Genomic DNA, 26,864 nt, shown 5'->3' on the forward strand with positions numbered 1-26,864 from the left:
AAGCAGTTTAATCTCCGGCAATAATTCCTTTTGTTAGGTTGAGAGGTTTTCCCCCTGAATTAGGTTTTAAGATCGGATTTTCAAAATTAGTTAGTTATTTGACGTATTGTAAAGCGGAAAGCCCACATTTTATAAACACATGCAGAAGTCTAGGTAGGACATAATGAAGTCTGTGTGTTAGTTGGGGGCATTGCTGCTAGTGGTAATTTTTACTTGCTCTGAAATAAAATCAATCTTTTATTAGCAAACAATTGTAACTAAACTGCACAGCTGTTAAAACTCTTCTTTCAATTTTCCTTAAAGGTTGGAAATGTAAATGGATGCTTTATATCACCCAGTAGAATTAAATTTGATCAGGAAAATTTTAAAAGGCTACATTACAGATTCTTAGCTTAGCTGCTGATGCACTGAAATATTTCATTGTTAAAAACACTGCATGTTCTCAAGTGTTTATGAAAATATCTAATATACATTTATTTTAAGAAGATAAGTATTATTGTTCCATTGTTTTGTTTAGCCACAATGAGCCAAAAACCTGAATAGTGTGGAGAGGAACTTAACTCCTTATTGACTAGTTAAAAACAAACAAATAAACATAAGTTTAAAATCATGAGTCTATCCTGAATACCAGTAGATTATTCATCATTTTGATAATATGCAGAATACTAATTAAGGGCTGAGTGTCCTTTTTATGATCACCTCCATATAAGAAGGTGGCTGAAAAATTATCCTCAAATTATACAAATATTAAAAACTGCTTTTAGTGTTTGATGGGTGCTCTTTCTCTGATAAAAGTAATGGCAATTTTCCTATAGCATCTTATGCTTAGATTGTTTAAAATAATTGCAGGACATTTTCTAAAAATTAACCTCAAAACACACTTTCTTGTTTAATAGTAATATAATGGCAGAAATTATATTCTATTGAGGCACTTATCTAAAATATAAACTTTTAATGTGTGAAATGATTTATAGATAAAACATTTTTGTTTATTGACATGAGTAAACTTAATAGAATCTATTTTGCCAGTTAAAAATTAAATGTTAGAATTTTTAAGCAATGCTTTATTGATCTGATTGAATTCAAGATGACTTTATCAAATGCACAAAATTTTAATATTAAAAAATTTATATTGATTATTTTGAATGACTGATATATAAATAAATCTATTTAAATGTATCATTCAAATGGATCAATATTCTTTATCATTTTGCCAACACAATTTGTTGATTGGTGTGTCTTCCTCAGATTACCTCTAAGTACATTGTAGAATCAGAAAAAACTGAGAGATTGGACGTACACATCAGACACAGTATTTATCTACATTCCTTTAAGCAGTAAAAACCATTTGAGAAATTTTCTGAAGCTAGAAAACCAGCTCAATCAAATTTTTAAGTAAAGTCTGATTTGATCAGCCACAGAGAAATGTCCTTACAGTAGGACATCATTCACTGAAGTGTAAAAATCAAATAGCTAGAGTCTGAATGCCCATTCTCTGTCTCTGGACTGCCAGTTAAACTTAGTCCAGTGCAAAGCATGGACTTAAGGTCTATGTGACTTGGTGACCCAGGATACTATTCATCAGAATCCTCAAAGCAACTTTTACAAAACCATGTTTAATCATCCTAATTCTCTGAATTTGCCAAGTGCTTCACATCCTCGTCGTGGTCTGGGTCCCAGGAGATCTCACCAAGCTTAATTAGATGCTTTACCCCTGCCTAGTTTGGACGCCAGTTTCTCATTTTGGAGAGACATTCAAACTGGGCACTTGTTAGCTGTCCATCAGCTGTGGCCAGCAAGCAATAAGTTCTCTAAAAAGAGGTTGAGAGTAGGGAGAAGGTGATTAGCATGACTAGGTAATAACAATGTATGAGAAATACTGTGCTAATAACAGTGCTGATAAATATTCAACAAATACTTATTGTGCACCTACCATAGGCAAGACATTGTTCTAGGTTTTTACAGTCTTAGAAAGAAATGGGGGCTGTATAAAGTCAAGGGAAACTTTGTTCTATGACGTTTAGTGGACATACATCACTAATATGACAGTTTTTGACCTGAAAAGATGCCAATAGCATAGGGCCTAACTATATTTGTTTTCATATATATTTTTATAATAATTAATGTATAAATATAAATAATATAAATAATAATTTATTATTATAATTTGTACAGAAAAATGTGTTTACTTCCTACAGCAGGATAATTATCAGATATTTTTCTAATACATAATTTTCACTATTATACTGACCTTCTCTCCATCATGTTTTTTCAAATAATTTTGCAGCAACCATGTGAGAATTTCACACTGTGTTTCCTTTGAAAGCAAAACCCATTGCATATTTTCTATCCCGTACTTAGTACAGTACCTTGATATTTAATAAAGGTATATTAAATGAAAGTACATTTCTACATAAGCTTATATATGGGTTCTGGAATATACTTTTGTGCACCTGTGTGTGTGTGTGTGTGTGTGTGTGTGTGTGTTTAAGCTCACATACACTTAAACACACTTTACATACCTCAGTATATTGAATGGGCAAAGGATTGGCTGTCTATAACAGTAGTCTGTAAACTTTTCTGATCAAACATTATTTGCTTGATTAGACCAAATGTTTACAAAAATGACTGTTTGGTTTTAATATGTGCACTTATCTAGTTGAGCTAATATATTTTATTGTTGTTTATGCATATTCGTTCTATGAATGCATAAAAGATACTCTGAAAGTTAGAATGAAATTCATCTAGAAAAAAAAATTTAAAATGTCTACTTCATTTTATTTATTAATGTTACAAATCTTATTTTTATCACTCGAACGATATTTAATGGAAGAAATGACATTTTGTTTGTACAGAAAAAATAAATGTTTAGTTACTTTTATAAATACATATGCTTATGTATACTTATATACATTTATGAATATATATTCTTATTTTTTATAAATTATAAATAAGTTTAATTTATTTTGATACCTGCTTAATGGTTGTCACCACTAAAAAAGATACTTCTTAAAGACAAGTAGTCCTAAATGGAAGAGGTACATTATTGGTCCCTCTTACTAAATCAGGATGCTAATTTTTCAATCCCATCTCCAATTATGACAAGATTTTTGTTTAAATTCACTCACACTGGCAATGATGAGTATATTCAGCTGCATTTTCTTTGCTGGAAAATTATAAAGTCACTTGTCAATATTGAGGGCTAGCTTAATTAAAACTAACATAGTCCACAAATCCACTTAACTATGCTCTGTATGGAAATACAACACAAGCAAACAAATGCCTTGATGATTCCTCCGTTGATACCTCTACGCTGTGAACTGCTCTCTTGCCTAGGATACATTGCACATGCATATATAACATATGGCCTCTGTGTGAGCCCTTGACACAGGACAGAGTGAGGACAGGGATGTCATTTACATATTGAAAGTTAAATGTAGTTCTTAGTTTTAGATGAAATGTAAATATAATTTAAAGAATATAATATTTTGTTTGCATACTTCAAGGATTGTCTGGCTCTTCTAGGGGGATGCACCCCACTTCAAAGACCATAGGCCACAAACATTGATAATGTCAAACTCACAAAACCTATCAAGTAAAGAATGTTAAATTCTTTCTTTACAAAGATGACAATTTTTGTCAAAACATTCATTTTCTTCATTTTCGTGAACTTGGATAGGTAAAAAAATTCAGTTAAACCTAAGATAAATGTTTATTTACTAGATCTAATAAGTGTACTTGTAAATCCATCATGGCATAAGGTATTTTCATTATTCTATGAACTGTTACCCCTTAAATTACACTCATTCATCATTTGTAAAGATACAATTTTAAGTACTAAACCAACTGTAAATTGAAGTGCTTCTTAATAAATAATAATTCTCAGATGTGAGGCATTTCTGTACATTTTGTTTAGAAAGAAATATTAGATTTGTTTCTAATTTTATCACCACATTATAGGGCATGTATTACTGCTGTAATCATTAATATTAGTTTTAATTTACAAATAGTGAAATTGATATAAAATAATAACAGCTAAAAATTAAATATTTTACTCCCAACCCATTCATCTGCACATTGTCTTTACAAAAAAGACAACACCAATAAACTCCTACACATTAAATATTTAATTCCTCTAAGTTATCTTCAACGGCTGCAGTGCTCACTCATGACAATTTCTAATTAATTTTAAATGCCATTTAACAGCCATTGTCCCAACACGTACAGATGAATTAGGAGGCATAATGCTTGTACTGTACAAAGAGTAGCCTGTGTAAACTCTCAAATTAAATCCACACTGTAGTCAAAACTCATTTGATGTTTGCTTTTCCTACTTTGCAGACAAGATGGTCTCAAAAGGCAGAATAGGCTAAAGATGTGTTGGACAACTCTATAAGTACAGTCTCAAGACTCTTGTCATCTTAGCTGTCTAAATTACTTCAACAGGACTCAAGGGAATTTAAAGAGGAGAAATGACATGACAAACAATTATATTCTAACACTCTATTTATAACAGTGCCCTTTCAGATTATTGTTCTTCCAGACTGACACATCACTGTAATCCCAGGGATGAATCAAGGGACTTAGAGTTAGATCACTCACAGCTTGTAGGCAAAGAAAAAAAATACGAATGAAGAGCTGACATTCAGGAAATATAGAGTGACTCAAGGATAAATTCAGCTGGGATGAGCTTAATTTATCAATGTCAATAACAACGGTGAACACATCGCAAGAATACATGCATATTAATTGAAAATAATTCAGATTAAATCACTGCAGTTTGACATTTTGAGATAGGCACTTTATCTTTTCAAGAAAAAGAGCACTATAAAATCTTTAATCTGAAAACACATCTTAATTGCATGTTATCACCTCCTAATTGCTTCTATATTATATTAAACATTTTGCTAATTACTAGGCTGATCATGGTGTAAATAGCTTGAGGCAAGAGCTCACATCCAGCTGAAGTCTACCGAGCACATTAGGGCCAGGAAGAAGTTCAGCACTTGGTGGATTCATGGGCTTGTACCTTCTTCAGGGGCTGTCCACCTTTAACACAGCACTCTGGTGAGGTAAAGAGGTAAAGATGCTCTGATGAAGATCAGAGATGTTTAATCATCTGTCACATTCTAATACTATTCTTGGAAAAAGTGTGCATCCTTTCTGATAATACAGATGTGCTCTTTCAGGTGATGGCATGTGAGTTTCTGGCTTTATGATAAAAACAGGCTCAGAGAAAGACAATATTGCATCTACTTTTTAACCTTGATCATTGGGACTTTGTCAGGATAAGGTGCTGCTAAATATCAATTTCTTGTATGGAATCTTTGGCCCATATGTATGCACAAATGTTTAAATATGTTAGAATTTAGACTTCTTCCTCAAAGTAGCGAATAACTTAGAATGGGTAAAATGTCTGTAATTGAACAGCAAATGCTTCTCTGAGAAAAAAAAAATTAACCAAAATAGTGACTACATTATCCATATCATTAAAAGTATATGCAAGCAAAAAGATAATAATAGGATTTGGGGGTTAAAAAAAATTAAAACAAAGAAGTGATGTTTTTGATGGTATACTTAGCAAAAAGTTTTCCTCAACTCTTTTTCCTCCTTGCCCTTCTCTTTTTATTCTTAAGTAATGTCTAATGTTCACAAGGATTTAAGGAATTGGGATGATTCTACAATATATTTCAGGAAAAATATTTGCCAGGACACAATAAAATGCTCAAAATGTTTCACGCTGTTTAATACATCTATTTCCCTTCTAAAATTTTTTTATTTGGAATTCATACTAGAAGAATATGCTTTGGAAAGTTTTCTTTAGTAGTAATTTTATTCTGGCCAGTTACAAAAAAACAAATACTATGTCATTCTACTTACCTGAGATACCTAGAGTAGCCAAATTCATAGAGACAGAAAGTAGAACAATTGTTACCAGGGGCTGGGGGCAGGGAGACTAGGGAGTTAGTGTTCAGTGGGTACAGAGTTTCAATATGGGATGATGAAAAAGTTCTGGAGATGGATAGTGGTGCTCGTGGCACAAGAATGTAAATGTATTTAATGCCACTGAAGTGTACAGTGGCATTAAAATGATTAAAATTGTAAATTTTATGTTATATTTATTTTAACACAACTTTAAAAAAAAGTGTCAAGAGAGCTTAATGCTTTATTTCTCTTTTTTCCTTCCAGTTTTATTGAGGTATAATTGACACACAGCAGTGAACAAGTTTAAGGTGTACAGCATAATGATTTGACTTACATATATCATGAAATAATTGTTACAATAAGTTTAGTGAACACCCATCATCTCATATAAATACAAAATTAAAACAGAAACAGACTCACAGACTTAGAGGACGAACTTATGGTTACCAAGGTGGGTGGAGTGGGGAAGGGATGGTTAGGGAGTTTGGGATTGACATGTCTACACTTCTATATTTAAAATGGATAACCAACAAGGACCTACTGTATAGCACAGGGAACTCTGCTCAATGTTATGTGGCAGCCTGGATGGGAGGGGAGTTTGGGTGAGAATGGATACATGTATATGTATGGCTGAGTCGCTTTGCTGTGCACCTGAAACTATCACAACATTGTTAATTAGCTATACTCCAATATAAAATAAAATTTTTTTAAAAAAATTAAAGAAATAGAATTTTTTCCTTGTGATGAGAACTCAGGATTTACTCTCTTAACTTTCATATATAACATACAGCAGAGTTAATTCTATTTATCATGTTGTTCATTGCACCCCTAGTATTTATTTATCTTATAACTGGAAGTTTGTACCCTTTGACTGCCTTCATCCAATTTCCCCTCCACCTACTCCCCTCTTCTAGTGGCCACAAATCTGATCTTTCTATATTTGTTGGTTTTGGAAGTATAATTGAGCTAACTACAATACTATGTTATTTCCTGTTACACAACATAGTGATGTAATATTTCTATACATTTAAAAATGATCAAACTTCCAGTTGAAAAATGAATGAGTCATGGGTATGAAATGTTCAGTATGAGGAATATAGTCAATAATTATGTAATGTCTTTGTACTGTGACAGATCATAACAAGACAAAGTGATTTTTATCATAGCATTATTAGATTAGTTATAAGAACAATGTTACAATAGAAAATTATACACAGTGTCATTGTCATTTGGGGTATTTTTCAATATTCCACTTTTTCTCTTTTCAGAAATCAACTCCACCAAAACACCTTCATCTTGGACTTCTTGTAAGAAAACAAATTTCTGTTGCTTTGGCCACACAGACTATGGTATTTTGTTATAGCAGCCTAAGAAACCTGACACAATAATTCACAGGAGCAGTAATGCATGAGTGAGAAAAGTAAATCTTTTTGGTTGATTTGTTTGTTTTAAGCCCCTGAGATATGGGGAAGTTTTTGTTACCATGGCACAACCTAGCCTAGTCTAATTAATATAGAGCTGATTTTGTTTATCTGTATTTGCTTATCTATTTTACAAGAATATTTGCTGTGTAATAAAGAAAAATATATTTCCTAATATAAAAAAGAAACAATGATTTTATTATCATTAAAGAGTTATCAGTAATAAACTAGATTGTTACACTTACATGGTAGAATAAAAATAAATGGTTTAATTATTAGAAAACTTTTAGTTAAATTAAACTGTACCTTATTTTCTCCTTTACAGTGCTTTGCTTCTTCTCTCCCGTGTGTGTGTGTGTGTGTGTGTGTGTGTGTGTTTCATAAGTTCTATTTTCCATATAAACTTTTGTTGTGTCTACATATTTCTGCTTCCACTATTACTGATATAATTGACTTAAACATTTGCTTTACTAATACTTTGCAAAGACTTTTGAAAGTGATTCTTCTGATTTCTGTTGTCTTTTAATTTGGTTACACACTGCATTTGGTCTATTGGCTTCCATTTTGCCATTAATATTACTTTAATTTGCCATGTTTGCTGTAAAAAAAAATACCATAGTCTGGGTGGCCTAAACAACATTTCTTTCATAATCCACAGGACAAAAGATTGCCTTCAATAAAGAAAGAGGAAATAAGGAGGGAGAAGAAAATCAATCCCTCCTCTTTTCATTGAATGATGTTTGCCTGATCCTTTCCAGGTACTTTATTATATTTTTCTCTTTAGTAAAAACAACTTAATGTTGTTCCAAAGACCTTTTTAACATTGACCTCTTCTGCTTGTTTTAGCTGTCTTAGTACTTCTTATTTTTATGGGAGAAATATGCATAAGCTAAGATTTTGATTGTTTTCTTTTTTGTTCAATTTGTAAGTAGTTTGTCCTCGTTACCTATGTTCGCATGTATCCATATCTCCCTCTGGTCCTCAGATGTGGTTTCCTATAATGTTTATCACATGTCATTCTCTGTTATGTTTCAGTTTAAAAGGAATTATAATACTGACATCACTGGATGGTGCTGAGGGTTAAATAAAGGAGCCAAGTCCATAGCAGACTTCAATAAATATTAGTTCTCTTTTGCTCCCATTTCTCCTGTAAAATTAGAGGAATATACTTAGAAAATTATTTTCTGCATTCTATAAAGTTTATCTTCTATTTATGCCACGATTAAATTGCTTATTTTGTAGCACAATTCTCCGATGTTTCTTGAGAGCCATATCTATTATGATTGCACCTGCCTTTTTTCTTTCTTTTTTTTTTCCTTTTCTTCCTTCTTTTCCTTTCTTCTTCTTTTTTAAAATTTTTTAAAGCACACTCACTGAGATTTTGTGAAATCCAGTGCAGTTTAAGGTTTGAATTTGGGTATTTGACAAACCAAATAACTGTTCATAAATATTTTGCATTCCTATTTCTGTGTACTGAATTTTTCTGCAGATATGTCTAAACGTAGATAAATAGAAGTCATTAGGATATTCTTTTGTTTTTGGTTTTTTTTAACATCTTTATTGGAGTATAATTGCTTTACAATGTTGTGTTAGTTTCTGCTTTATAACAAAGTGAATCAGCCATACATATACCTATATCCCCATATCTCCTCCCTCTTGGATCTCCCTCTGACCCCCCCCATCTCACCCCTCTAGGACGACACAAAGCATCAATCTGATCTCCCTGTGCTATGCAGCTGCTTCCCACTATCTATTTTACATTTGGTAGTGTATATAAGTTCATGTCACTCTCTCACTTCGTCTCAGCTTACCCTTCCCACTCCCCGTGTCCTCAAGTCCATTCTCTATGTCTGTGTCTTTATTCCTATCCTGCCCCTAGGTTCTTCAGAACCATTTTCTTTTTTTTTTCATTTCAAATATATATGTGTGTTAGCATACATTATATATTTTTCTCTTTCTGACTTATTTCACTCTGTATGGCAGACTCTGGGTCCATCCACCTCACTATAAATAACTCAATTTTGTTTCTTTATATGGCTGAGTAATATTCCATTGTATATATGTGCCACATCTTTATGCATTCATCTGTCGATGGACACTTAGGTTGCTTCCATGTCCTAGCTATTGTAAATAGAGCTGCAGTGAACATTGTGGTACATGACTCTTTTCAAATTATAGTTTTCTCAGGGTATAAGCCCAGTAGTGGAATTGCTGGGTCATATGGTAGTTCTATTTTTAGTTTTTTAAGGAAGCTCCATACTGTTCTCCATAGTGGCTGTATCAATTTACATTCCCACAAAGAGTGCAAGAAGGTTCCCTTCTCTCCACTCCCTCTCCAGCATTTATTGTTTGTAGATTTTTGATGATGTCCATTCTGACTGGTGTGAGGTAATACCTCATTGTAGTTTTGATTTGCATTTAGCTAATTATTAGTGATGTGGAGGATACTTTCATGTGTTTGTTGGCAAACAGTAATCTCCTTTGGAGAAATGTCTAGGTCTTCTGACCATTTTTGGATTGGGTTGTTTGTTTTTTTGATATTGAGCTGCGTGAGATGCTTGTAAATTTTGGAGATTAATCCTTTGTCAGTTGCTTCATTTGCAAATATTTTCTCCCATTCTGAGGGTTGCCTTTTCGTCTTGTTTATGGTTTCATTTCATGTGCAAAATCTTTGAAGTTTCATTAGTTCACGTTTGTTTATTTTTTGTTTTATTTTCATTTCACTAGGAGGTGGGTCAAAAAGGATCTTGCTGTGATTTATGTCATAGAGTGTTCTGCCTACATTTTCCTCTAAGAGTTTTATAGTATCTGGCCTCATATTTAGGTCTTTAATCCATTTTGAGTTTATTTTTGTATATGGTGTTAGGAAATGTTCTAATTTCATTCCTTTACATGTAACTGTCCAGTTTTCCCAGCACCGCTTATTGAAGAGGCTGTCTTTTCTCCATTGTATATTCTTGCCTCCTTTAACAAAAATAAGTTGACCATATGTGTGTGGGTTTATCTTGGGGCTTGCTATCCTGTTCCATTGATCTATATTTCTGCTTTTGTGCCATTACAATACTGTCTTGATGACTGTAGCTTTGAAGTATAGTCTGAAGTCCAGGAGCCTGATACCTCCAGCTTGGTTTTTCTTTCTCAAGATTGCTTTGGCTATTTGGGGTCTTTTGTGCTTCCATACAAATTGTGCAATTTTTTGTTCTAGCTCTGTGAAAAATGCCATTGGTAGTTTGATAGGTATTGCACCGAATATGTAGATTGCTTTGTTTAGTATAATCATTTTCACAATGTTGATTCTTCCAATCCAAGAACATAGTATATCTCTCCATCTGTTTGTATCATGTTTAATTTCTTTCATCAGTGTCTTATAGTTTTCTGCATATAGGTCTTTTGTTTCCTTAAGTAGAATTATTCCTAGGTATTTTTTTCTTTTTGTTGCAGTGGTAAATGGTAGTGTTTTCTTAATTTCTCTTTCAGATTTTTCATCATTAGTGTATAGGAATGCAAGACATATCTGTGCATTAATTTTGTATCCTGCAACTTTACCAAATTCATTGATTAGCTCTAGTAGTTTTCTGGTAGCATCTTTAGGATTCTCTGTGTATAGTATCATGTCATCTGCAAACAGCTTTACTTCTTCTTTTCCTCTTAGGATTCCTTTTATTTCTTTTTCTTCTCTGATTGCTGTGGCTAAAAGTTCCAAAACTATGTTGAATAATAGTGGTGAGAGTAGACAACCTTGTCTTGTTGCTAATCTTAGAGGAAATTGTTTTAGTTTTTCACCATTGAGAACGATGTTGGCTGTGAGTTTGTCATATAAGGCCTTATATCCCTCTGTGTATACTTTCTGGAGGGTTTTTATCATAAATTGGTGTTGAATTTTGTTGAAAGCTTTTTCTGCATCTATTGAGATGATCATATAGTTTTTCTCCTTAAATTTGTTAATATGGTGTATCACATTTATTGATTTGCGTATATTGAAGAATCCTTGCATTCCTGAGATTAACCCCACTTGATCATGGTGTATGACCCTTTTAATGTGCTGTTGGATTCTGTTTGCTAGTATTTTGTAGAGGATTTTTTTAATCTATGTTCATCAGTGATATTGGCCTGTAGTTTTCTTTCTTTGTGACATCTTTGTCTGGTTTTGGTATCAGGGTGATGGTGGCCTCATAGAATGAGTTTGGGAGTGTTCCTCCCTCTGCTATATTTTGGAAGAGTTTGAGAAGCATAGGTGTTAGCTCTTCTCTAAATGTTTGATAGAATTTGCCTGTGAAGCCATCTCATCCTGTGCTTTTGTTTGTTGGAAGATTTTTAATCACAGTGTCAATTTCATTGCTTGTGATTGGTCTGTTTATATTTTCTTATTCTTCCTGGCTCAGTCTCGACCCATTGTGCTTTACTAAGAATTTGTCCATTTCTTCCAGGTTGTCCATTTTATTGGCATATAGTTGTTTGTAGTACTCTCTCATGATCCGTTGTTTTTCTTCAGTGTCAGTTGCTACTTCTCCTTTTTCATTTCTAATTCTACGATTTGAGTCTTCTCCCTTTTTTTCTTGATGAGTCTGGCTAATGGTTTATCAATTTTGTTTATCTTCTCAAAGAAACAGCTTTTGGTTTTATTGATCTTTGCTATTGTTTCCTTCATTTCTTTTTCATTTATTTCTGGTCTGATCTTTATGATTTCTTTCCTTCTGCTAACTTTGGAGCTTTTTTGTTCTTCTTTCTCTAATTGCTTTAGGTATAAGGTTAGGTTGTTTATTTGAGATGTTTCTTGTTTCTTGAGGTAGGATTTTATAGCTATAAACTTCCTTCTTCCTGCTTTTGCTGCAGCCCATAGGTTTTGGGTTGTCGTGTTTTCATTGTCATTTGTTTCTAGGTATTTTTTGTTTATCTTTTTGATTTATTCAATGATCTCTTCATTATTAAGTAGTGTATTGTTTAGCCTCCATGTGTTTGTATTTTTTTACAGTTTGTTTCCTGTAATTGACATCTAGTCTCATAGCGTTGTGGTCAGAAAAGATACTTGATACGATTTCAGTTTTCTTCAATTTACCAAGGCTTGATTTGTGACCCAAGATTTGATTTGTTCTGGAGAATGTTCCATGGGCACTTGAGAAGAAAGTGTATTCTGTTGTTTTTGGGTGGAATGTCCTATAAATATCAGTTAAGTCCATCTTGTTTAATGTATCATTTAAAGCTTGTGTTTCCTTATTTATTTTCATTTTGGATGATCTGTCCATTGGAGAAAGTGGTATGTTCAAGTCCCCTACTGTGACTGTGTTACTGTTGATTTCCCCTTTTATGGCTGTTGGCATTTGCCTTATGTATTGACATGCTCCTATGTTTGGTGCATAAATGTTTACAATTGTTATATCTTCTTCTTGGATTGATCCCTTGATCATTATGTAGTGTCCTTCTCTGTCTCCTGTAATAGTCTTTATTTTAAAGTCTATTTTCTCTGATATGAGAATTGCTACTCCAGCTTTCTTCTGATTTCCATTTGCATGGAATATCTTTTTCCACCCCCTCACTTTCAGTCTGTATGTGTCCCTAGGTCTGAAGTGGGTCTCTTGTAGACTGCTAATATACAGGTCTTTTTTTTTGTAGCCATTCCACCAGTCTATGTCTTTTGGTTGGAGCATTTAATCCATTTACATTTAAGGTAATTATCGATATGTATGTTCCTATTACCAGTTTCTTAATTGTTTTGGTTTTGTTATTGTAGGTCTTTTCCTTCTCTTGTTTTTCCTGCCCCTAGAAGTTCCTTTAGTATTTGTTGTAAAACTGGTTTAGTGGTGCTGAATTCTCTTAAGTTTTGCTTGTCTGTAAAGGTTTTAATTTCTCCGTCGAATCTGAATGAGATCCTTGCTGGATAGGGTCATCTTGGTTGTAGTTTTTTCCCTCTCATCACTTTAAATATGTGTTGCCACTCCCTTCTGGCTTGCAGAGTTTCTGCTGAAAGATCAGCTGTTAACCTTATGGAGATTCCCTCATATGTTACTTGTTGTTTTTCCCTTGCTGTTTTTAATATTTTTTCTTTGTATTTAATTTTTGATAGTTTGATGAATATGTGTCTTCGTGTGTTTCTCCTTGATTTATTCTATATGAGATTCTCTGCTCTTCCTGGTCTTGACTGACTATTTCCTTTCCCATATTAAGGAAGTTTTCAACTATAATCTGTTCAAATATTTTCTAAGTCCCTTTCTTTTTCTATTCTTCTTCTGGGACCCTATAATTCGAATGTTGGTACATTTAATGTTGTCCCATAAGTCTCTAAGACAGTCCTCAATTCTTTTTGTTCTTTTTTCTTTATTTTTCTCTGCAGTAGTTATTTCCACTATTTCATCTTCCAGGTCCCTATCCATTCTTCTGCTTCAGTTATTCTGCTATTGATTCCTTCTAGAGAATTTTTAATTTCATTTATTGTGTTTTTCATCTTTGTTTGTTTGCTCTTTAGTTCTTCTAGGTCCTTGATAAACGTTTCTTGCATTTTCTCCATTCTATTTCCAAGATTTTGTATCATTTTTACTATAATTACTCTGAATTCTTTTTCAGGTAGACTGCCTATTTCCTCTTCATTTGTTTGGTCTGGTGGGTTTTTACCTTGCTCCTTTATCTGCTACGTGTTTCTCTGTCTTCTCATTTTGCTTAATTTACTGTGTTTGGGGTCTCCTTTTTGCAGGCTGCAGGTTTGTAGTTCCTGTTGTTTTTGGTGTCTGCCCCCAGTGGCTAATGTTGGTTCAGTGGCTTGTGTATGCTTCCTGGTGGAGGGGACTAGTGCCTGTTTTCTGGTGGATGAGGTTGGATCTTGTTTTTTGGTGGGGACGACCATGTCTGGTGTTGTGTTTTGGGGTGCCTGTGACCTCTTATGATTTTAGGATGCCTCTCTGCTAATGGGGTGATTTGTGTTCCTGTCTTGTTAGTTTTTTGACATAGGGTGTCCAGCACTGTAGCTTGCTGGTTGTTGAGTGGAACTGGGTCTTAACGTTGAGATGGAGATCTCTGGGAGAGTTTTTGCCATTTGATATTATTTGGAGCTGGGAGGTCTCTGGTGAACCAATGTCCTGAACTTGGCTCTCCCACTTAAAAGGCACAGGCCTGACACCCAGCCGGAGCACCAAGGCCCTATCAGTGACATGGTTTCATTTAGAAGCTCTTAAATTCTCCATGATTCCAAAACCTAGGAAATTCTTTGATGAATTTAAGAGGTCTAAAATCTCTAGATCTCTCACGAAACTCCTTTGTTAGTCTAGAGGGCATCGAGTACCTGAGTCTCCGGAGAGCCTCAACCTCTACTACCAGTGCATCTCCTCCCTGGTGGAAGTGTTCAGGATATTCTTTTGATGCAAAATATTGCTATTGGATGACACTTGGACTGATCTTTCAGCCCTGCTATTATGTACTGACTGACTCACCACAGAATGTGGAACTTTGCAGAAGGTTCTGTTTAACGAGTTTATTTCCTATTCCTAACACCACAGTGCACATATTTGCTTGAATATGTTATCTCATCCATATTCAAATGTAATATCAGAATAGCTAGTAATTCCTGATAGAAATACCAAGTTGTAAAATATGGTCCATTAGCTGTGTTCCAAATATGTAAAAATATATGTATATATATTTATGTAGCAATTTTAATAATAATATAAATTAAGTACGTGTAGCAGCAGAGGCTATGCCCTCCTTAACAGATGACTTTCCCTCAGAGCATACTGATTAGTTCATTTTTCCTAATGAAGTTTTCATTTAGGCAGAAGTTACTCCTCGCTTGCTTCCTGCTCCCTTTTGTAAGCTAAAGCTGCTGTCTGCCTTTTATTGGAAGATAGAGCAATTTTAGTTAGACTAAAGAGAAATTCTGAATCTTTTCAACCTGCCTTGAGAGAAAAGTACAGGAGGATTTAGTCAACATGGGAAAATAAAGTGATTCTCAAGTAATTATATCATTATTTTTCTAGAATGATATAGTTTTATGATGGAAAAACTTGGGGGATCATCTGGACCTTTTATTTTACACAGAATAAAGATGAAACAAAGAGAGAATCAGTAACTTGTTTAAGATAGTTAAACAGAAGTATTTAGGCCAGATTAAATGATTTAACCTGCAGTTGTTTTGTTTGTCCTATACTATGCAGAGGGAACTGGCCCAATGTCATTCCCCACCACTTATACAGCTTGAAGAGAAGCATTGTAAGCTGTGTGTATATAGTAAGATTCAGAAACCAGCTCAAGGAGCATGAAGTTGGCAATATAAACATGAAAACAAGACATTAGCAATTATTCAGAGGTGTTAGCACAGACTAGAAGTCAAGCTATGTTGGCTTTGCTTCAAGCTAAAGAACTTCTGAGGACCTTAATTAGCAGGAGTTTTGTAGACCTCTGTGAGTCATTCCAAAGTTTGGAGCATTTTTCTTTTTCTTTGAGGTATGTATATTAATTACCATATTAAACGGGATAGCTTTGTTTAAAACCTACAGTGAATTTTTTTCCTCAATTTTTAAAGCAATGTAACTAATGTTTTCCTACTGCTAAAGTCATTTCTCTTTCCTCGTAAATTGGAATTTAATCTTTCTAAAACACTATTTCTATTCTATCAACTATTTTGCTTTTAAAAATCAGAAGCTCCCTATTACACACAATAGAACCAAGATTTCCCCAGGCCACAAGAGCCTATGGAAACAAATGAGATCACATTAACATTAATAACTAGCATCTTACTACCTTCTGGCCTCACATGCATTACACAGGACCGAAGCCCCTTGCAAAGCACATACCCCACCCAGGTATTTCCAGGAGTCCCCAGAGGATGTTTCACTTTTGCTCAAACGAGTTCATTTTCACTGGGCAAGGTTGCTACCCTGCTCCCATTTATAGTTATCTCATTCTACTACTCTTATTCCTCAGGCCTGTGGGCAGGGTAAGCTCACAGTTCCTTTGAGCACCCAAGTAGCCAGATGCAGTGACTACAAACCAAATGTCATTCTCAAATTAGCCCTGCTTCGTCATCTTTTCCTTGTCACCTTATTCGTCTGCTGGGGATCCTGGCTACTCTGAAGGTCATGGAAGTCCCCACAGTGCAGGCAGGCACTGCCGATGCTCAGATGCCACCATTACTCTGTTGGACATGGCTTTTCTGGGCACCACGACCAATGTCCTATAGAGATCAGCAGCCCAAGGCTGTGTGGGCTTCTACAGTAGAGAGTGACATATGTTAGAGCCCTGGATGGGTTATTAGCAATACTTCCTTCACCCCAATGGTATTAGAGGTCTTCTTTCTTACTTTTTAATGTTTATTTTTAGGGTAGGCAAGGGTGGTAAGAGAGGGAAAAGGTTTTTTTTCACTGGCCAATGAGTTTGGGTAAGATCTGCTGCAGGACTGACATCCCATGAGGAGTTACCATGCTTCCTGTGACAGCTAAGGCTGCCCCACTGGAGGCTCACAAAACAAGTTGAGTTCTCAGAGACGCTATTAGGTTGCCAACATCTAAAGCCCATGTGTGAATCTTACCCAGATCCTTTGTACAGAGTCAAGTTCACATATTTGCCTGACATCCACTATGTTGTTCAGTTCCACGTGTTCAAACCAGTGCCTCACAAAATTGTGACATAATCCCTCTTACTTCCCGGATAACCCTAACTGTTGAGGTCAAATTGTGAGTCATCCCCCAGAAAAGTCTCTGTTTTTGCCTGCATCAAACTTGCCAACTGGTGCAACACTTCTCTGTAGTCTCAAAAATAAGTCCACTCACATCAAGACCTGTAAAGAAATTTCTTAGGAAATTTCAGATAGTGTCGGCAGGGTCAACTGCAAAGCCCAAGCAAATGACCTCCCCACCTGTCACCACTGGCTCTCCTCTTTTTCCCCCTCCTCCATTTGGCCTTGGACTCCCAGACTTCTGACTTTCTACATAAAAATTTGTCTTCTGGCCTCTCATTCCTTCCTTATACAGCACAATTTAGCTCCCTCTTAATTTGTACCTTCAGTTGCATATATCTTCTTCTTGCCATATGCTCAGCATGGGCAGACATTAAAATTTACCCTTATTAGAGGGTGGTGTCTTATCTCACTTTGCCCTCAGAAAAGTGTCGTGCTCCTCTTCAACCCTTGGGTAAATGTACAGATACACAATGAAATTTTTTGGAGGCACTTAACTCTTGGATCAACCTACCTCCTTTTCTGCCAATAGGTGTAATCAATTCTATACTAAGCACATTTGGGGATCCTGCTGTATTAGTTTGCATGGGCTGCAATAACAAAGTACAACAGACGTGGTGGCTTAAACAACAGAAATTAATTTTCTTACAGTCCTGGAGGTCAGATGTCCAAGATCAGGTTGTCAACAGAGCTAGTTTCTTCTGAGGACTGTCTCCTTGGTATGTTGATGGCCATGTGTCTTCACATGGTCTTCCCTCTGTGTGTGTTTTTGCCCCTCTTCTTACAAGGATACCAGTCATATTGGATTAGAGCCCACCCTAATGACCTCATCTTAACTTAATTAGCTCTTTAAAGACTATCTCCAAATATAGGTACTGGGGGGTTCTGGGGGTTAGGACTTCAGTGTAATTCAACCCATAACATCTGCTTTCCTCCTTGGCTTGGCTGTTTAGACATTTTGCGCCCTCCCCTTAGGGCACTTTTTCTCCTTCCTACACCCCAGTCAGGCAAGGGTCTTTTAAGCATCAGCTGAAAGGACGTGATTCTTCAGGGAACAGGGGAAGGAGCGGCCATCAGGGGGTGAACCTTTTCCTGGGCCCAGCCCCATCTCTCTGACATAAATTTACCTAGGGAAGGATTTTCATCAGGAGGACATCCTGCCTCCTTCATCTAACCATTTTATAAGTTTTTCTCCTGCAAAAAGAGGGATTAAGGAAACTAGCAATCTTTGTCATTTTCCTATTGGTCCACATGAGCTAGTCCTGTTGGTCTCTCAGCTCATTTTCCAGCAAGTAAAGCCAGAGAAGGAGTCTCCTCATATATAAATATTCTTAAGATACCCATTCTGGCCATAATTTTTTTTTTTAAAGGGAATGTTTCTAAGATGCAGAGTTCTAAGGAATCCTTTACTTGTTCTATTATATCCTATTTTCCAAGCACACATTGTAAATTCTCTCTTTAGAACTTTTGCTCCTGCCCTCACCTAGAATGCTCTGCATTTTCTGCATTCTAATGTCATAACTACCAATCCTTTGAGGCTCAGGTGTTCTGTTAGAAGTGTTCTCTGTAACTCTAGTTTACCTCTTGCACTTCCATTAATAGTTTTAGCTACACATTTAAATCATATTATAGGGACTTCCCTGGTGACACAGTGGTTAAGAATCTATCTGCCAATACAGAGGACATGGGTTCGAGCCCTGGTCCTGGAAGATCCCACGTGTCGCAGAGAAACTAAGCCCGTGCACCCACATGCCATAACTAAAGCCTGCACACCTAGAGCCCATGCTTTGCAACCAGAGAAGCCACTGCAAAGAGAAGCCCGCGCACCAGCTTGCTGCAACTAGAGAAACCCCATGCGCAGCAACGAAGACCCAACACAGCCAAAAATAAATAAATAAGTTTATTTTAAAAATCATATTATATAATAATTATAATAACACTTAATTGCTTATACCCTATAATGGCCTCCTCTAATGTTTTTCAGTATTGATCCGGTTTGTGGTTTAAAGCATAAAGCCATAGTAAATATTTTTTTGACAAAACTAAATTTCATCTCATAGTTTAAGTGTATTTTTATTTATTTTTATTTTCATTTTTTAATTTTTTTTTTTGTGGTACGCGGGCCTCTCACTGTTGTGGCCTCTCCCGTTGCGGAGCACAGGCTCTGGACGTGCAGGCTCAGCGGCCTTGGCTCACGGGCCCAGCTGCTCTGCGGCATGTTGGATCTTCCCGGACCGGGGCACGAACCCATGTCCCCTGCATCAGCAGGCGGACTCTCAACCACTGTGCCACCAGGGAAGCCCTGTATTTTTATTTTTAAAACAATTTCCTTAAAGTCAAAGTACGTACATCTTTGAAATCCTTACAGCGTCAGCCAAGCACCTTGTTTAATATTTACAGTCATAATTGGTTGACTAGTAATGTTTGGGAAATTGATTCTGAAAAGAAAAAGAGGATGTATTTAAGCCAACTAGCTAATATCTTATAACAATCCACTAATATGTATTGGATAATTACTGTGTCCTAGACATCATAGCAGGTACTGGGATGTAGAGATTATTAGTCATGAAGTCTCTATCTAACAAGCAAGAGATCAAGACCAATCATGACTTGTCCAGGGGAGAGAATGAAAGTCATATGTGGAAAAAATGAGGAAAGCAGGATTTTAGAACCTGTTGTGTTAAAAAAGTGTAAAAGAATATGATAACGAAGAAATGAAGGGAGACTTTGTAACACAAATTTTCTCGTGGTTGCCCCATGATGAGTCCAGATCCTAGGAGGCTTGTAGGACTGGATCTCGGAATGGACAAAATGAGCCCTGTCTCTAGAAGCACCCTCCCCACAGAGTTCAACAAGCTCTATCAACAGGCTCTGAGAACTCTGCATTCCTCTTTGGACCCAGCTCCACATCCATATTATTACCAGCCATGCAGCTGGCAGGTTATTTCCTGCTCATTAGAGGGACCTCCATCCCCCTCAGAGCTTTGTAATAGAGCTTTTAGTTAGTAGAGTTTGTGATATCTTGCCATATCTCTCTTGACAATGTGGCTATCACTAGCCTTTAGGAAAGTTGATATAGGATATTAGGTTGATTTTCTGGGATGCCTTTCTCCAAGAAAGAAAGAAAGAAAAATAAACATTAATCCTAACTACACTAGGAAGTAAGTACTAAATGAAGTAGGATAAAATCTTCTAAATCCTCTATGCAACTTAGAGAATCATAAAACGAAGTCAACAATAAAAGCCAACACATGAAGAGGCTGTAGGATGGCTAGGCGATAAAGAGACAAAAAAATAAAGAAGTAAAGGGGGAAGAAAATGATAGGAGGCATGTGCTAGAAAAAATAAAGTTATCCCTTGATAAACTGATGGGATTCTTGAAGCCTTAACATACTCCAATAGTCTACATGTGTATACACATATTTGTGTAATGTTTTTCTATGTAAATTGAGATGATCATGTGGGTTTTTAATCTTATATTCTAAGTGTATGATGGACTACATTACTTTATTTTCTTATGTTGAACCATTCTTGTATCCCTGGGATAAGTCCCACTTGATGTATAATCCTTTCAATATGCTGTTGAATTTAGTTTGCAAGTATTCTGTTGAGAATTTTTGCATCAATATTCATAAGGGATATTCCTCTATAGCTTTCTTTTCTTGTGGTTTCTTTATCTGTCTTTGGTATCAAGGTAATGTTGACCCATAGAATGAGTTAGAAAGTATTCCCTCCTCTTTTTTTGTTGGAAAAGTTTGAGGAGGATTAGTATTAATTCTTCTTTAAATATTTGATAGAATTCACCAGTGAAGTCATCTGGTCTTGAACTTTTCTTTGTTGGGAGGTTTTTGATTACTGCATCAATCTCTTTACTTGTTTTATGTCTGTTGAGATTTTCTATTTCTTCTTGAGTCAGTTTGTTAAATCCTGTGCTTCTAAAAATTTGTCCATTTTATCTAGATTATTAAATTTATTGGTATACAATAGTTCACTATTCTCTTAATTTCTCTTATTCTCTTTTAATTTCTGTAAGATTGATAATAAAGTCCCCACTTGCATTTCTGATTTTGGTTATTTGCATCTTCTCTCTTTTTTTCTTAGTCTAGCTAAAGGTTTGTCAATTTTGTTGACTTTCCCAAATAATCATCTTTGGTTTTGTTAACTCTCTCTATTAATCATCTTTGGGTTGTTGGTGGTGACATTATATTTTTTTTCCCAGAAAAATAAGGAAAACTCAGGAGGAGCTTTTTGATAGCTCTTACATAAATTAATTTAACATTTGGAGGCTATCAATTATGCAGCTTCAGAAAGTCAATTACTTCAATAACTGTTCTAACATCTATGTTAGTGTTTTAAGTAGTGACTTTTTTCTTCCATTGAAGCATTCATAAGTTTCTCAACAACTATGTCAGTAGGTTAGAAGATAGTAAAAAAAAAAAAAAATGTTAAAGAAGCTGAGCTATTATAATTAAAATGTACATTGTTATTAAGGAAAGTTCTCAATAGTCTGATGCTGTCAGGGGGATACTATAAAAACTTGATTTTTACCAGCTTTCCATAACAATTCAGCCAAAATGATATTGCTCTTTTGGATTCCATTCCTTTACCAGAGGTTCTATATAAGCACAAAGCTTTTAAAACACAAAAGTAAAAAAAAACACTCAAATACTTGAAAAAGGACAGAAACAAGAAACCATCAGTAACATGGAAATTTTACTGATGCAGAGTCCTTGGTTTCCCTCCAACTATAGTTCTACTTTAGGTAGTTCTGCCTTAGGTCTGTGGTTGTTGAATGCCCTCCAGCTGTCAATCTGAAATCAAGATGGGCAATCTAGTAAACTCACTCCCAAATCAAATTAGAATCAAATCTTTTTGGAAACTCAGAGAAAAAGTGAAGAATGATGTTAAAATATGTAGTTTTCATTTCCATTGAACTCTGTTTTCCAGATTCCCACTGGTTGAATCTGTTGAAATTCTGAAAGAAAGTGTGCAAAAACACATTATACAGAGAACCCAGCAAACCAAATGTAAATTTATAAGATACCAAAATCATAAGTACGCTTAAAAGACTCTCAGCCTCTATCTTTTACAGCAAAATGCAACTGGTTTTAAGTGCGGTTCACTGTTGTTTAAAATTTCACAAACTTTTGGAAGTTAAACATTTCCAAATTAAGTTTACTAGTGTATTAAGCATAGTCTTTCAAAAGAAATTCTGGAACACCAGAGATATCTATATTTTTTTTCCTGTGTGGTTTCTATGCAATTTTTTGCTCCTCCTAACCCATTATTATATCCAGTCAAACAAGATAAAACAAAACAAAGATAAGTAGTGCATCTAAAATAGAAAGATTTTAAAAACCATTCCAGGAAAGAAGTTTTAGAGTTGGAAGGAGCCTTACTGGTAAGTCAAATTTATTCATTTTACAGATGAAAAAACTGAAATCTCAAAAGGTCAAGCCTTAGTCAAGATCAGATACATTTCAGTAGTCTAGTCAGAGTAAGAAGTGGATTTACAGTCTCCCAGATCAGGAAATTATCTGCTACGCTTAATTGGTTATACTTATTTTCATTTCATACCCTATACAATCTAGAACATTTCTGATTAATAGTCTAATCTATTGTCCTCTTTTTGTCTCTAGATTATTTTTAATAGTAATGTAAGTTTCATTAATAAACTGACTTCAACATTCAACTAAATTCATTTAAATAACAATGGTATTTAAAACTGTAATTTTAGCTTAAGACTAGTTAATTCTTTTAAAACTTATCTTAATATTTTCCCTAAAACACATTTATTGGGATTCCCTCATGGCTCAGTGGTTGAGAGTCCACCTGCCGATGCAGGGGACACAGGTTCGTGCCCCGGTCCGGGAAGATCCCACATGCTGCTGAGCGGCTAGGCCTGTGAGCCATGGCCGGTGAGCCTGCGCGTCCGGAGCCTGTGCTCCGCAGTGGGAAAGGCCACAACAGTGAGAGGCCCGCGTACCACAAAAAAAAAGCAAAACAAAACAAAACAAAACAAATTTATTTATTGAACGTTAGTATGATTTGACAATGATATAATTCATTATTTATGTTTTGCCCCCTTTCAAAATGGCTATAAGAAAACTGATGATATTAAAGAAGATATCATAGAATGGTAAACCAATAAAGCATGAGAAAGAATAGAAAAGCCAAGTAGTAAAGCCAGGATGGAGAAATAATCATGCCAAAAAAAGCTAACCTGCTGGAGGCTCTTTCAAAAAATTTCAACTGAGCTTCCCGAGAACTGAGGGGAATCAAGGAACATGGTGGTTTTAGAGCTCCCATTAGACAAAAAGAGATTGTGTCTCCTTGTTTTTGTTTATTTATCAGAAACAAAACACATGGCATACACTGTTTTAATGGTTTTGCTACTTTCTTTGTTTTCTTAGCATGGGCGTCCTAAGAAGAATTAATCATGTGAACCTTAAATAAAAAATAATGAATAGCATAAGGAATGGGATCATTTTTTCAGTCATTTTATTGTCTTTATTTTAATATTTAATGTAGATATTTTGTTCATGATTACTTTCTACATACATACTAGATGAAAGTAGTGGCATTATTTTAAAATCAAATTATTGTGTTCAATCCTATAAAGGCAATTTTGTGCGGAGCCATGATAATAAGATGTTTTTGCAGCTTTCTGATGCCATACAATAATGATTAGAATGTAGATAGCAAAGAATAGTTACATTTCATAAAGTTGGATACAAAAGCATAAGTTTAAAAATACACTGAAAATTTTTCCATGAACAAAACACATTTTTCTGTCTAAACATATTGTAAAAATTTTTGTTTGATCTTTAAAAGTAGGAAGAAACTTTCTCATTAAGAGCTGAATACTTGCAACTTTCTGCACCTTAATTGTGCCTTGTAATTCAGGGCAATTATTATAAAGTGAAGTAAATAATTTTTTATAACCTTTGTACAGCTCAAAAATATTCACACATTTTTTTCAAAAATTCAGAAGCAATTACCACAGTGAAACAAGCAAAGGACTTTAAATATATTATCCCAAATTGCTAAGTCAAACGGAGTTGATGCTTCCAGGATCTGCACCCTCCAACAGCTGCCACATTGAGAATAAACCCCTTCCATCCTCCTGAAACTTCACGTCAATCCTGCACATGCATTTTTTGGAATCGGCTGTTTATTGGGCAGGCTTTGTCTATTCTCTCTCCTTGCACTCATTCCCCCACTCCTGGAATGAAGGCTCTTCACCATCCGCACCACAACCAGAACTCTACTCTCCTACAGGTCACCAAAGCCTTCTAACAGCAGGGTCTTTCCTGAATCCCAGCCCTACCCTTGACTGTGTTGCTCTCCCGAGTCCCCAACCAGTATCCCTCGGCCTTTTGTTTTTAAACTTATTTGACTGCGCCGCGTCTTAGTTTCGTTGCCGCGTGCGGGATCTTTTAGTTGTGACATGCAAGCTCTAGTTCTCTGACCAGGGATCCAACCCAGCCCCCCTGCATTGGGAGCGCGGAGTCTTAACCATTGGACCACCAGGGAAGTCCCCTCCCTTGGCTTTCTTGACACTTCATCTTCCTAACTGCTGCTCTATCTCCATGCACGATATTCGTTCCTCACACTGCTGCCTTCCCCTTATGGAAGCTCACACATCTGTTCTTGATACCTGCAATTTTAGCTTGCCGGTCTAATTAAATCAGCCACTTTTCTAGTTGTTGTTGCTTTTCTTCCTGATTACTTCTTAATGTCAAACTCCATTCATAACCCACTGCCTTTGTCTCTGTGCCTGTTCTCAGCAGCTTACTAAGTCCACATAAGGGGTACTCAAATGCATATACATCCAACAGGGAAATTATCTCTTTCCCTCCAAGACAAACACTCCTTTCAAATAGCTTCCTTTCAGTCAGAAGTATTAACATTATCAATCCCTTAAACTGAAGCCCAGGTCATGTTTTTCCTTCATCTCTTATATAAAACAATTTTAATACTGTCGTCTATCCCTTCCAAATGTACCAGAAGTAAGAAAATTACACGAACTAACTTAAACCCAGTCACCACAGTTGAGTATAGAACTTAATTCTCGAAAGTAATAAATACTAGTTTACTAACTTCCAACTGACCTCCACAGTTGCTTATCCAGCTTTTTATTTCATTTCATGGGTGGGTCCAGGGCTTCCATTGAACATTCCAAATAGAGATTATTCAGGACTTCACACAATCTCATAATCTTCATTCCACCCTATATTCAGCAGATGATCTCAGATACAACTATATGGAGAAGATTAATACATGAGACCTTAAAGGAAACAATAAGCCCGATTCTCTCAGGCAACACATCAGGATTTATTAGCCAAAGATTAGACTTGGAATCAGACTAAGTTATATTCAAATACTATCAGTCATGGAAGTTTAAACTTTTTATGCGCAGGATGAGTGCATTTTCAGGGTTTTTCTCTTACCTGGAATAGTGTATACCACTCCATATCTATTAGGAATGTTTGTGCAAGAAGTAATAGATAGCCCAAATATGGAGCCTTAAACAAACATGGGTTTGTTTTTGTTATATAACAAGAAGGCTCTGATGAGCACTTACTGGTGCTAGTTGAGCAGCTCAGTGACGTGACCCTGAGGCGTTGCATGTTCTCTAGGCAGCTCCAGTTATCACATCTGAGTTCCAACAAGAAGCGAAAAGAGAAAGGAGTGTGAAGAAGGCAACAGGCTTCCCAGAAATCTCACAGCTGACTTTTTCTTAAATATCATCATTTAGAACTCTTCTACGCAGTTCCTTCAACTGAAAGGTGGCTGGGAGTGGGGATTAAGTTAACCAATAATACCCACACACTACATTCTGTCTATCTAAATTATACTTTTTTTTCTCAAAGCTTACTTAAAATCTCACCTCCTTAATGAAAATTTCTTCACCTGCTGTTGACCACACACATCCCTAATTCCTGTAGATTTCCATTTCAATGATAGCAGACCCAGGCAGTATACCATTAATATTTTCATGCCCTGATATTTTCCATTTAATATTTTGTTTCCTTACATTTAAATATATACTGAGGGCAGAGGCTATGCTGTAGTCTTCTTTTCTGTCCACATGGAACAGAACACAATGCTAGGTACATAACAGTTCTCCCTGTGATTTGGGAATTTAGACTCAGTGAAGCTCAAATATGAAATAGGGAACCATTAATTTTTTTTTTTTTTTTTTTTTTTTTGTGGTACTGTTGTGGCCTCTCCCGTTGCGGAGCACAGGCTCCGGACGTGCAGGCTCAGCAGCCATGGCTCACGGGCCCAGCCGCTCCGCGGCATGTGGGATCTTCCCGGACTGGGGCACAAACCCGTGTCCCCTGCATCGGCAGGTGGACTCTCAACCACTGCGCCACCAGGGAAGCCCGGGAACCATTAATTTTAATTGTGTAATCCTAGCAAGAGAATTTATCTTTCAAGTTTTCCTTCCTCCTCTATAAATGTGAAAAAAACAAGTAACTCACAGGGAAAATGTGAGAAATCAACATAATAAAATGTATCAAACATGATGTGCCTAATATGCATTACTTTCCTCTATAAAAGCCTGATTATAGTTGATAATAGATACATTTTCTATTTAATATGATATGCTGAACTTACATTTTTGAAGACCAAAGACACAAAACTTTAGAAATTAATCCCTTCAGAATTTACTCTATGAAAAAAAAAAAAAACTTTGTTTTTCTTAGGTTAAAATATATTTCATTTTCATTTAGCCCTTAGTTCAAGGCTATTAAATATATATTCACTGATTATATTCATTTTAGATAGAGGTTTAGGTAATCATATCACAGCAATCTTTAAAGATAATGTCTTTCACATGTATAGTCTTA

The 26,864-nt window shown here is 35.6% G+C and overlaps 2 long non-coding RNA genes across 5 annotated transcripts in view; one reads left to right on the plus strand and one right to left on the minus strand.

Annotated features, from left to right (window-relative positions):
* LOC132597270 (uncharacterized) overlaps positions 1-26,864 on the plus strand; it is a 61,522-nt gene that overhangs the window by 21,263 nt on the left and 13,395 nt on the right. For all 4 annotated transcript variants that reach the window (XR_009563791.1, XR_009563790.1, XR_009563788.1 and 1 more), the window contains 2 exons: positions 7,194-7,232; positions 8,005-8,104. This is a non-coding gene — a long non-coding RNA (uncharacterized lncRNA). The remainder of the gene's footprint in view (positions 1-7,193; positions 7,233-8,004; positions 8,105-26,864) is intronic.
* Positions 23,044-26,864, minus strand: part of LOC132597269 (uncharacterized) — a 48,521-nt gene continuing 44,700 nt past the window's right edge. The window contains exon 7 of the long non-coding RNA XR_009563787.1: positions 23,044-25,665. This is a non-coding gene — a long non-coding RNA (uncharacterized lncRNA). The remainder of the gene's footprint in view (positions 25,666-26,864) is intronic.

This window comes from Globicephala melas, chromosome 4, assembly GCF_963455315.2.
Source record: "Globicephala melas chromosome 4, mGloMel1.2, whole genome shotgun sequence".
Lineage (NCBI taxonomy): Eukaryota > Metazoa > Chordata > Mammalia > Artiodactyla > Delphinidae > Globicephala > Globicephala melas.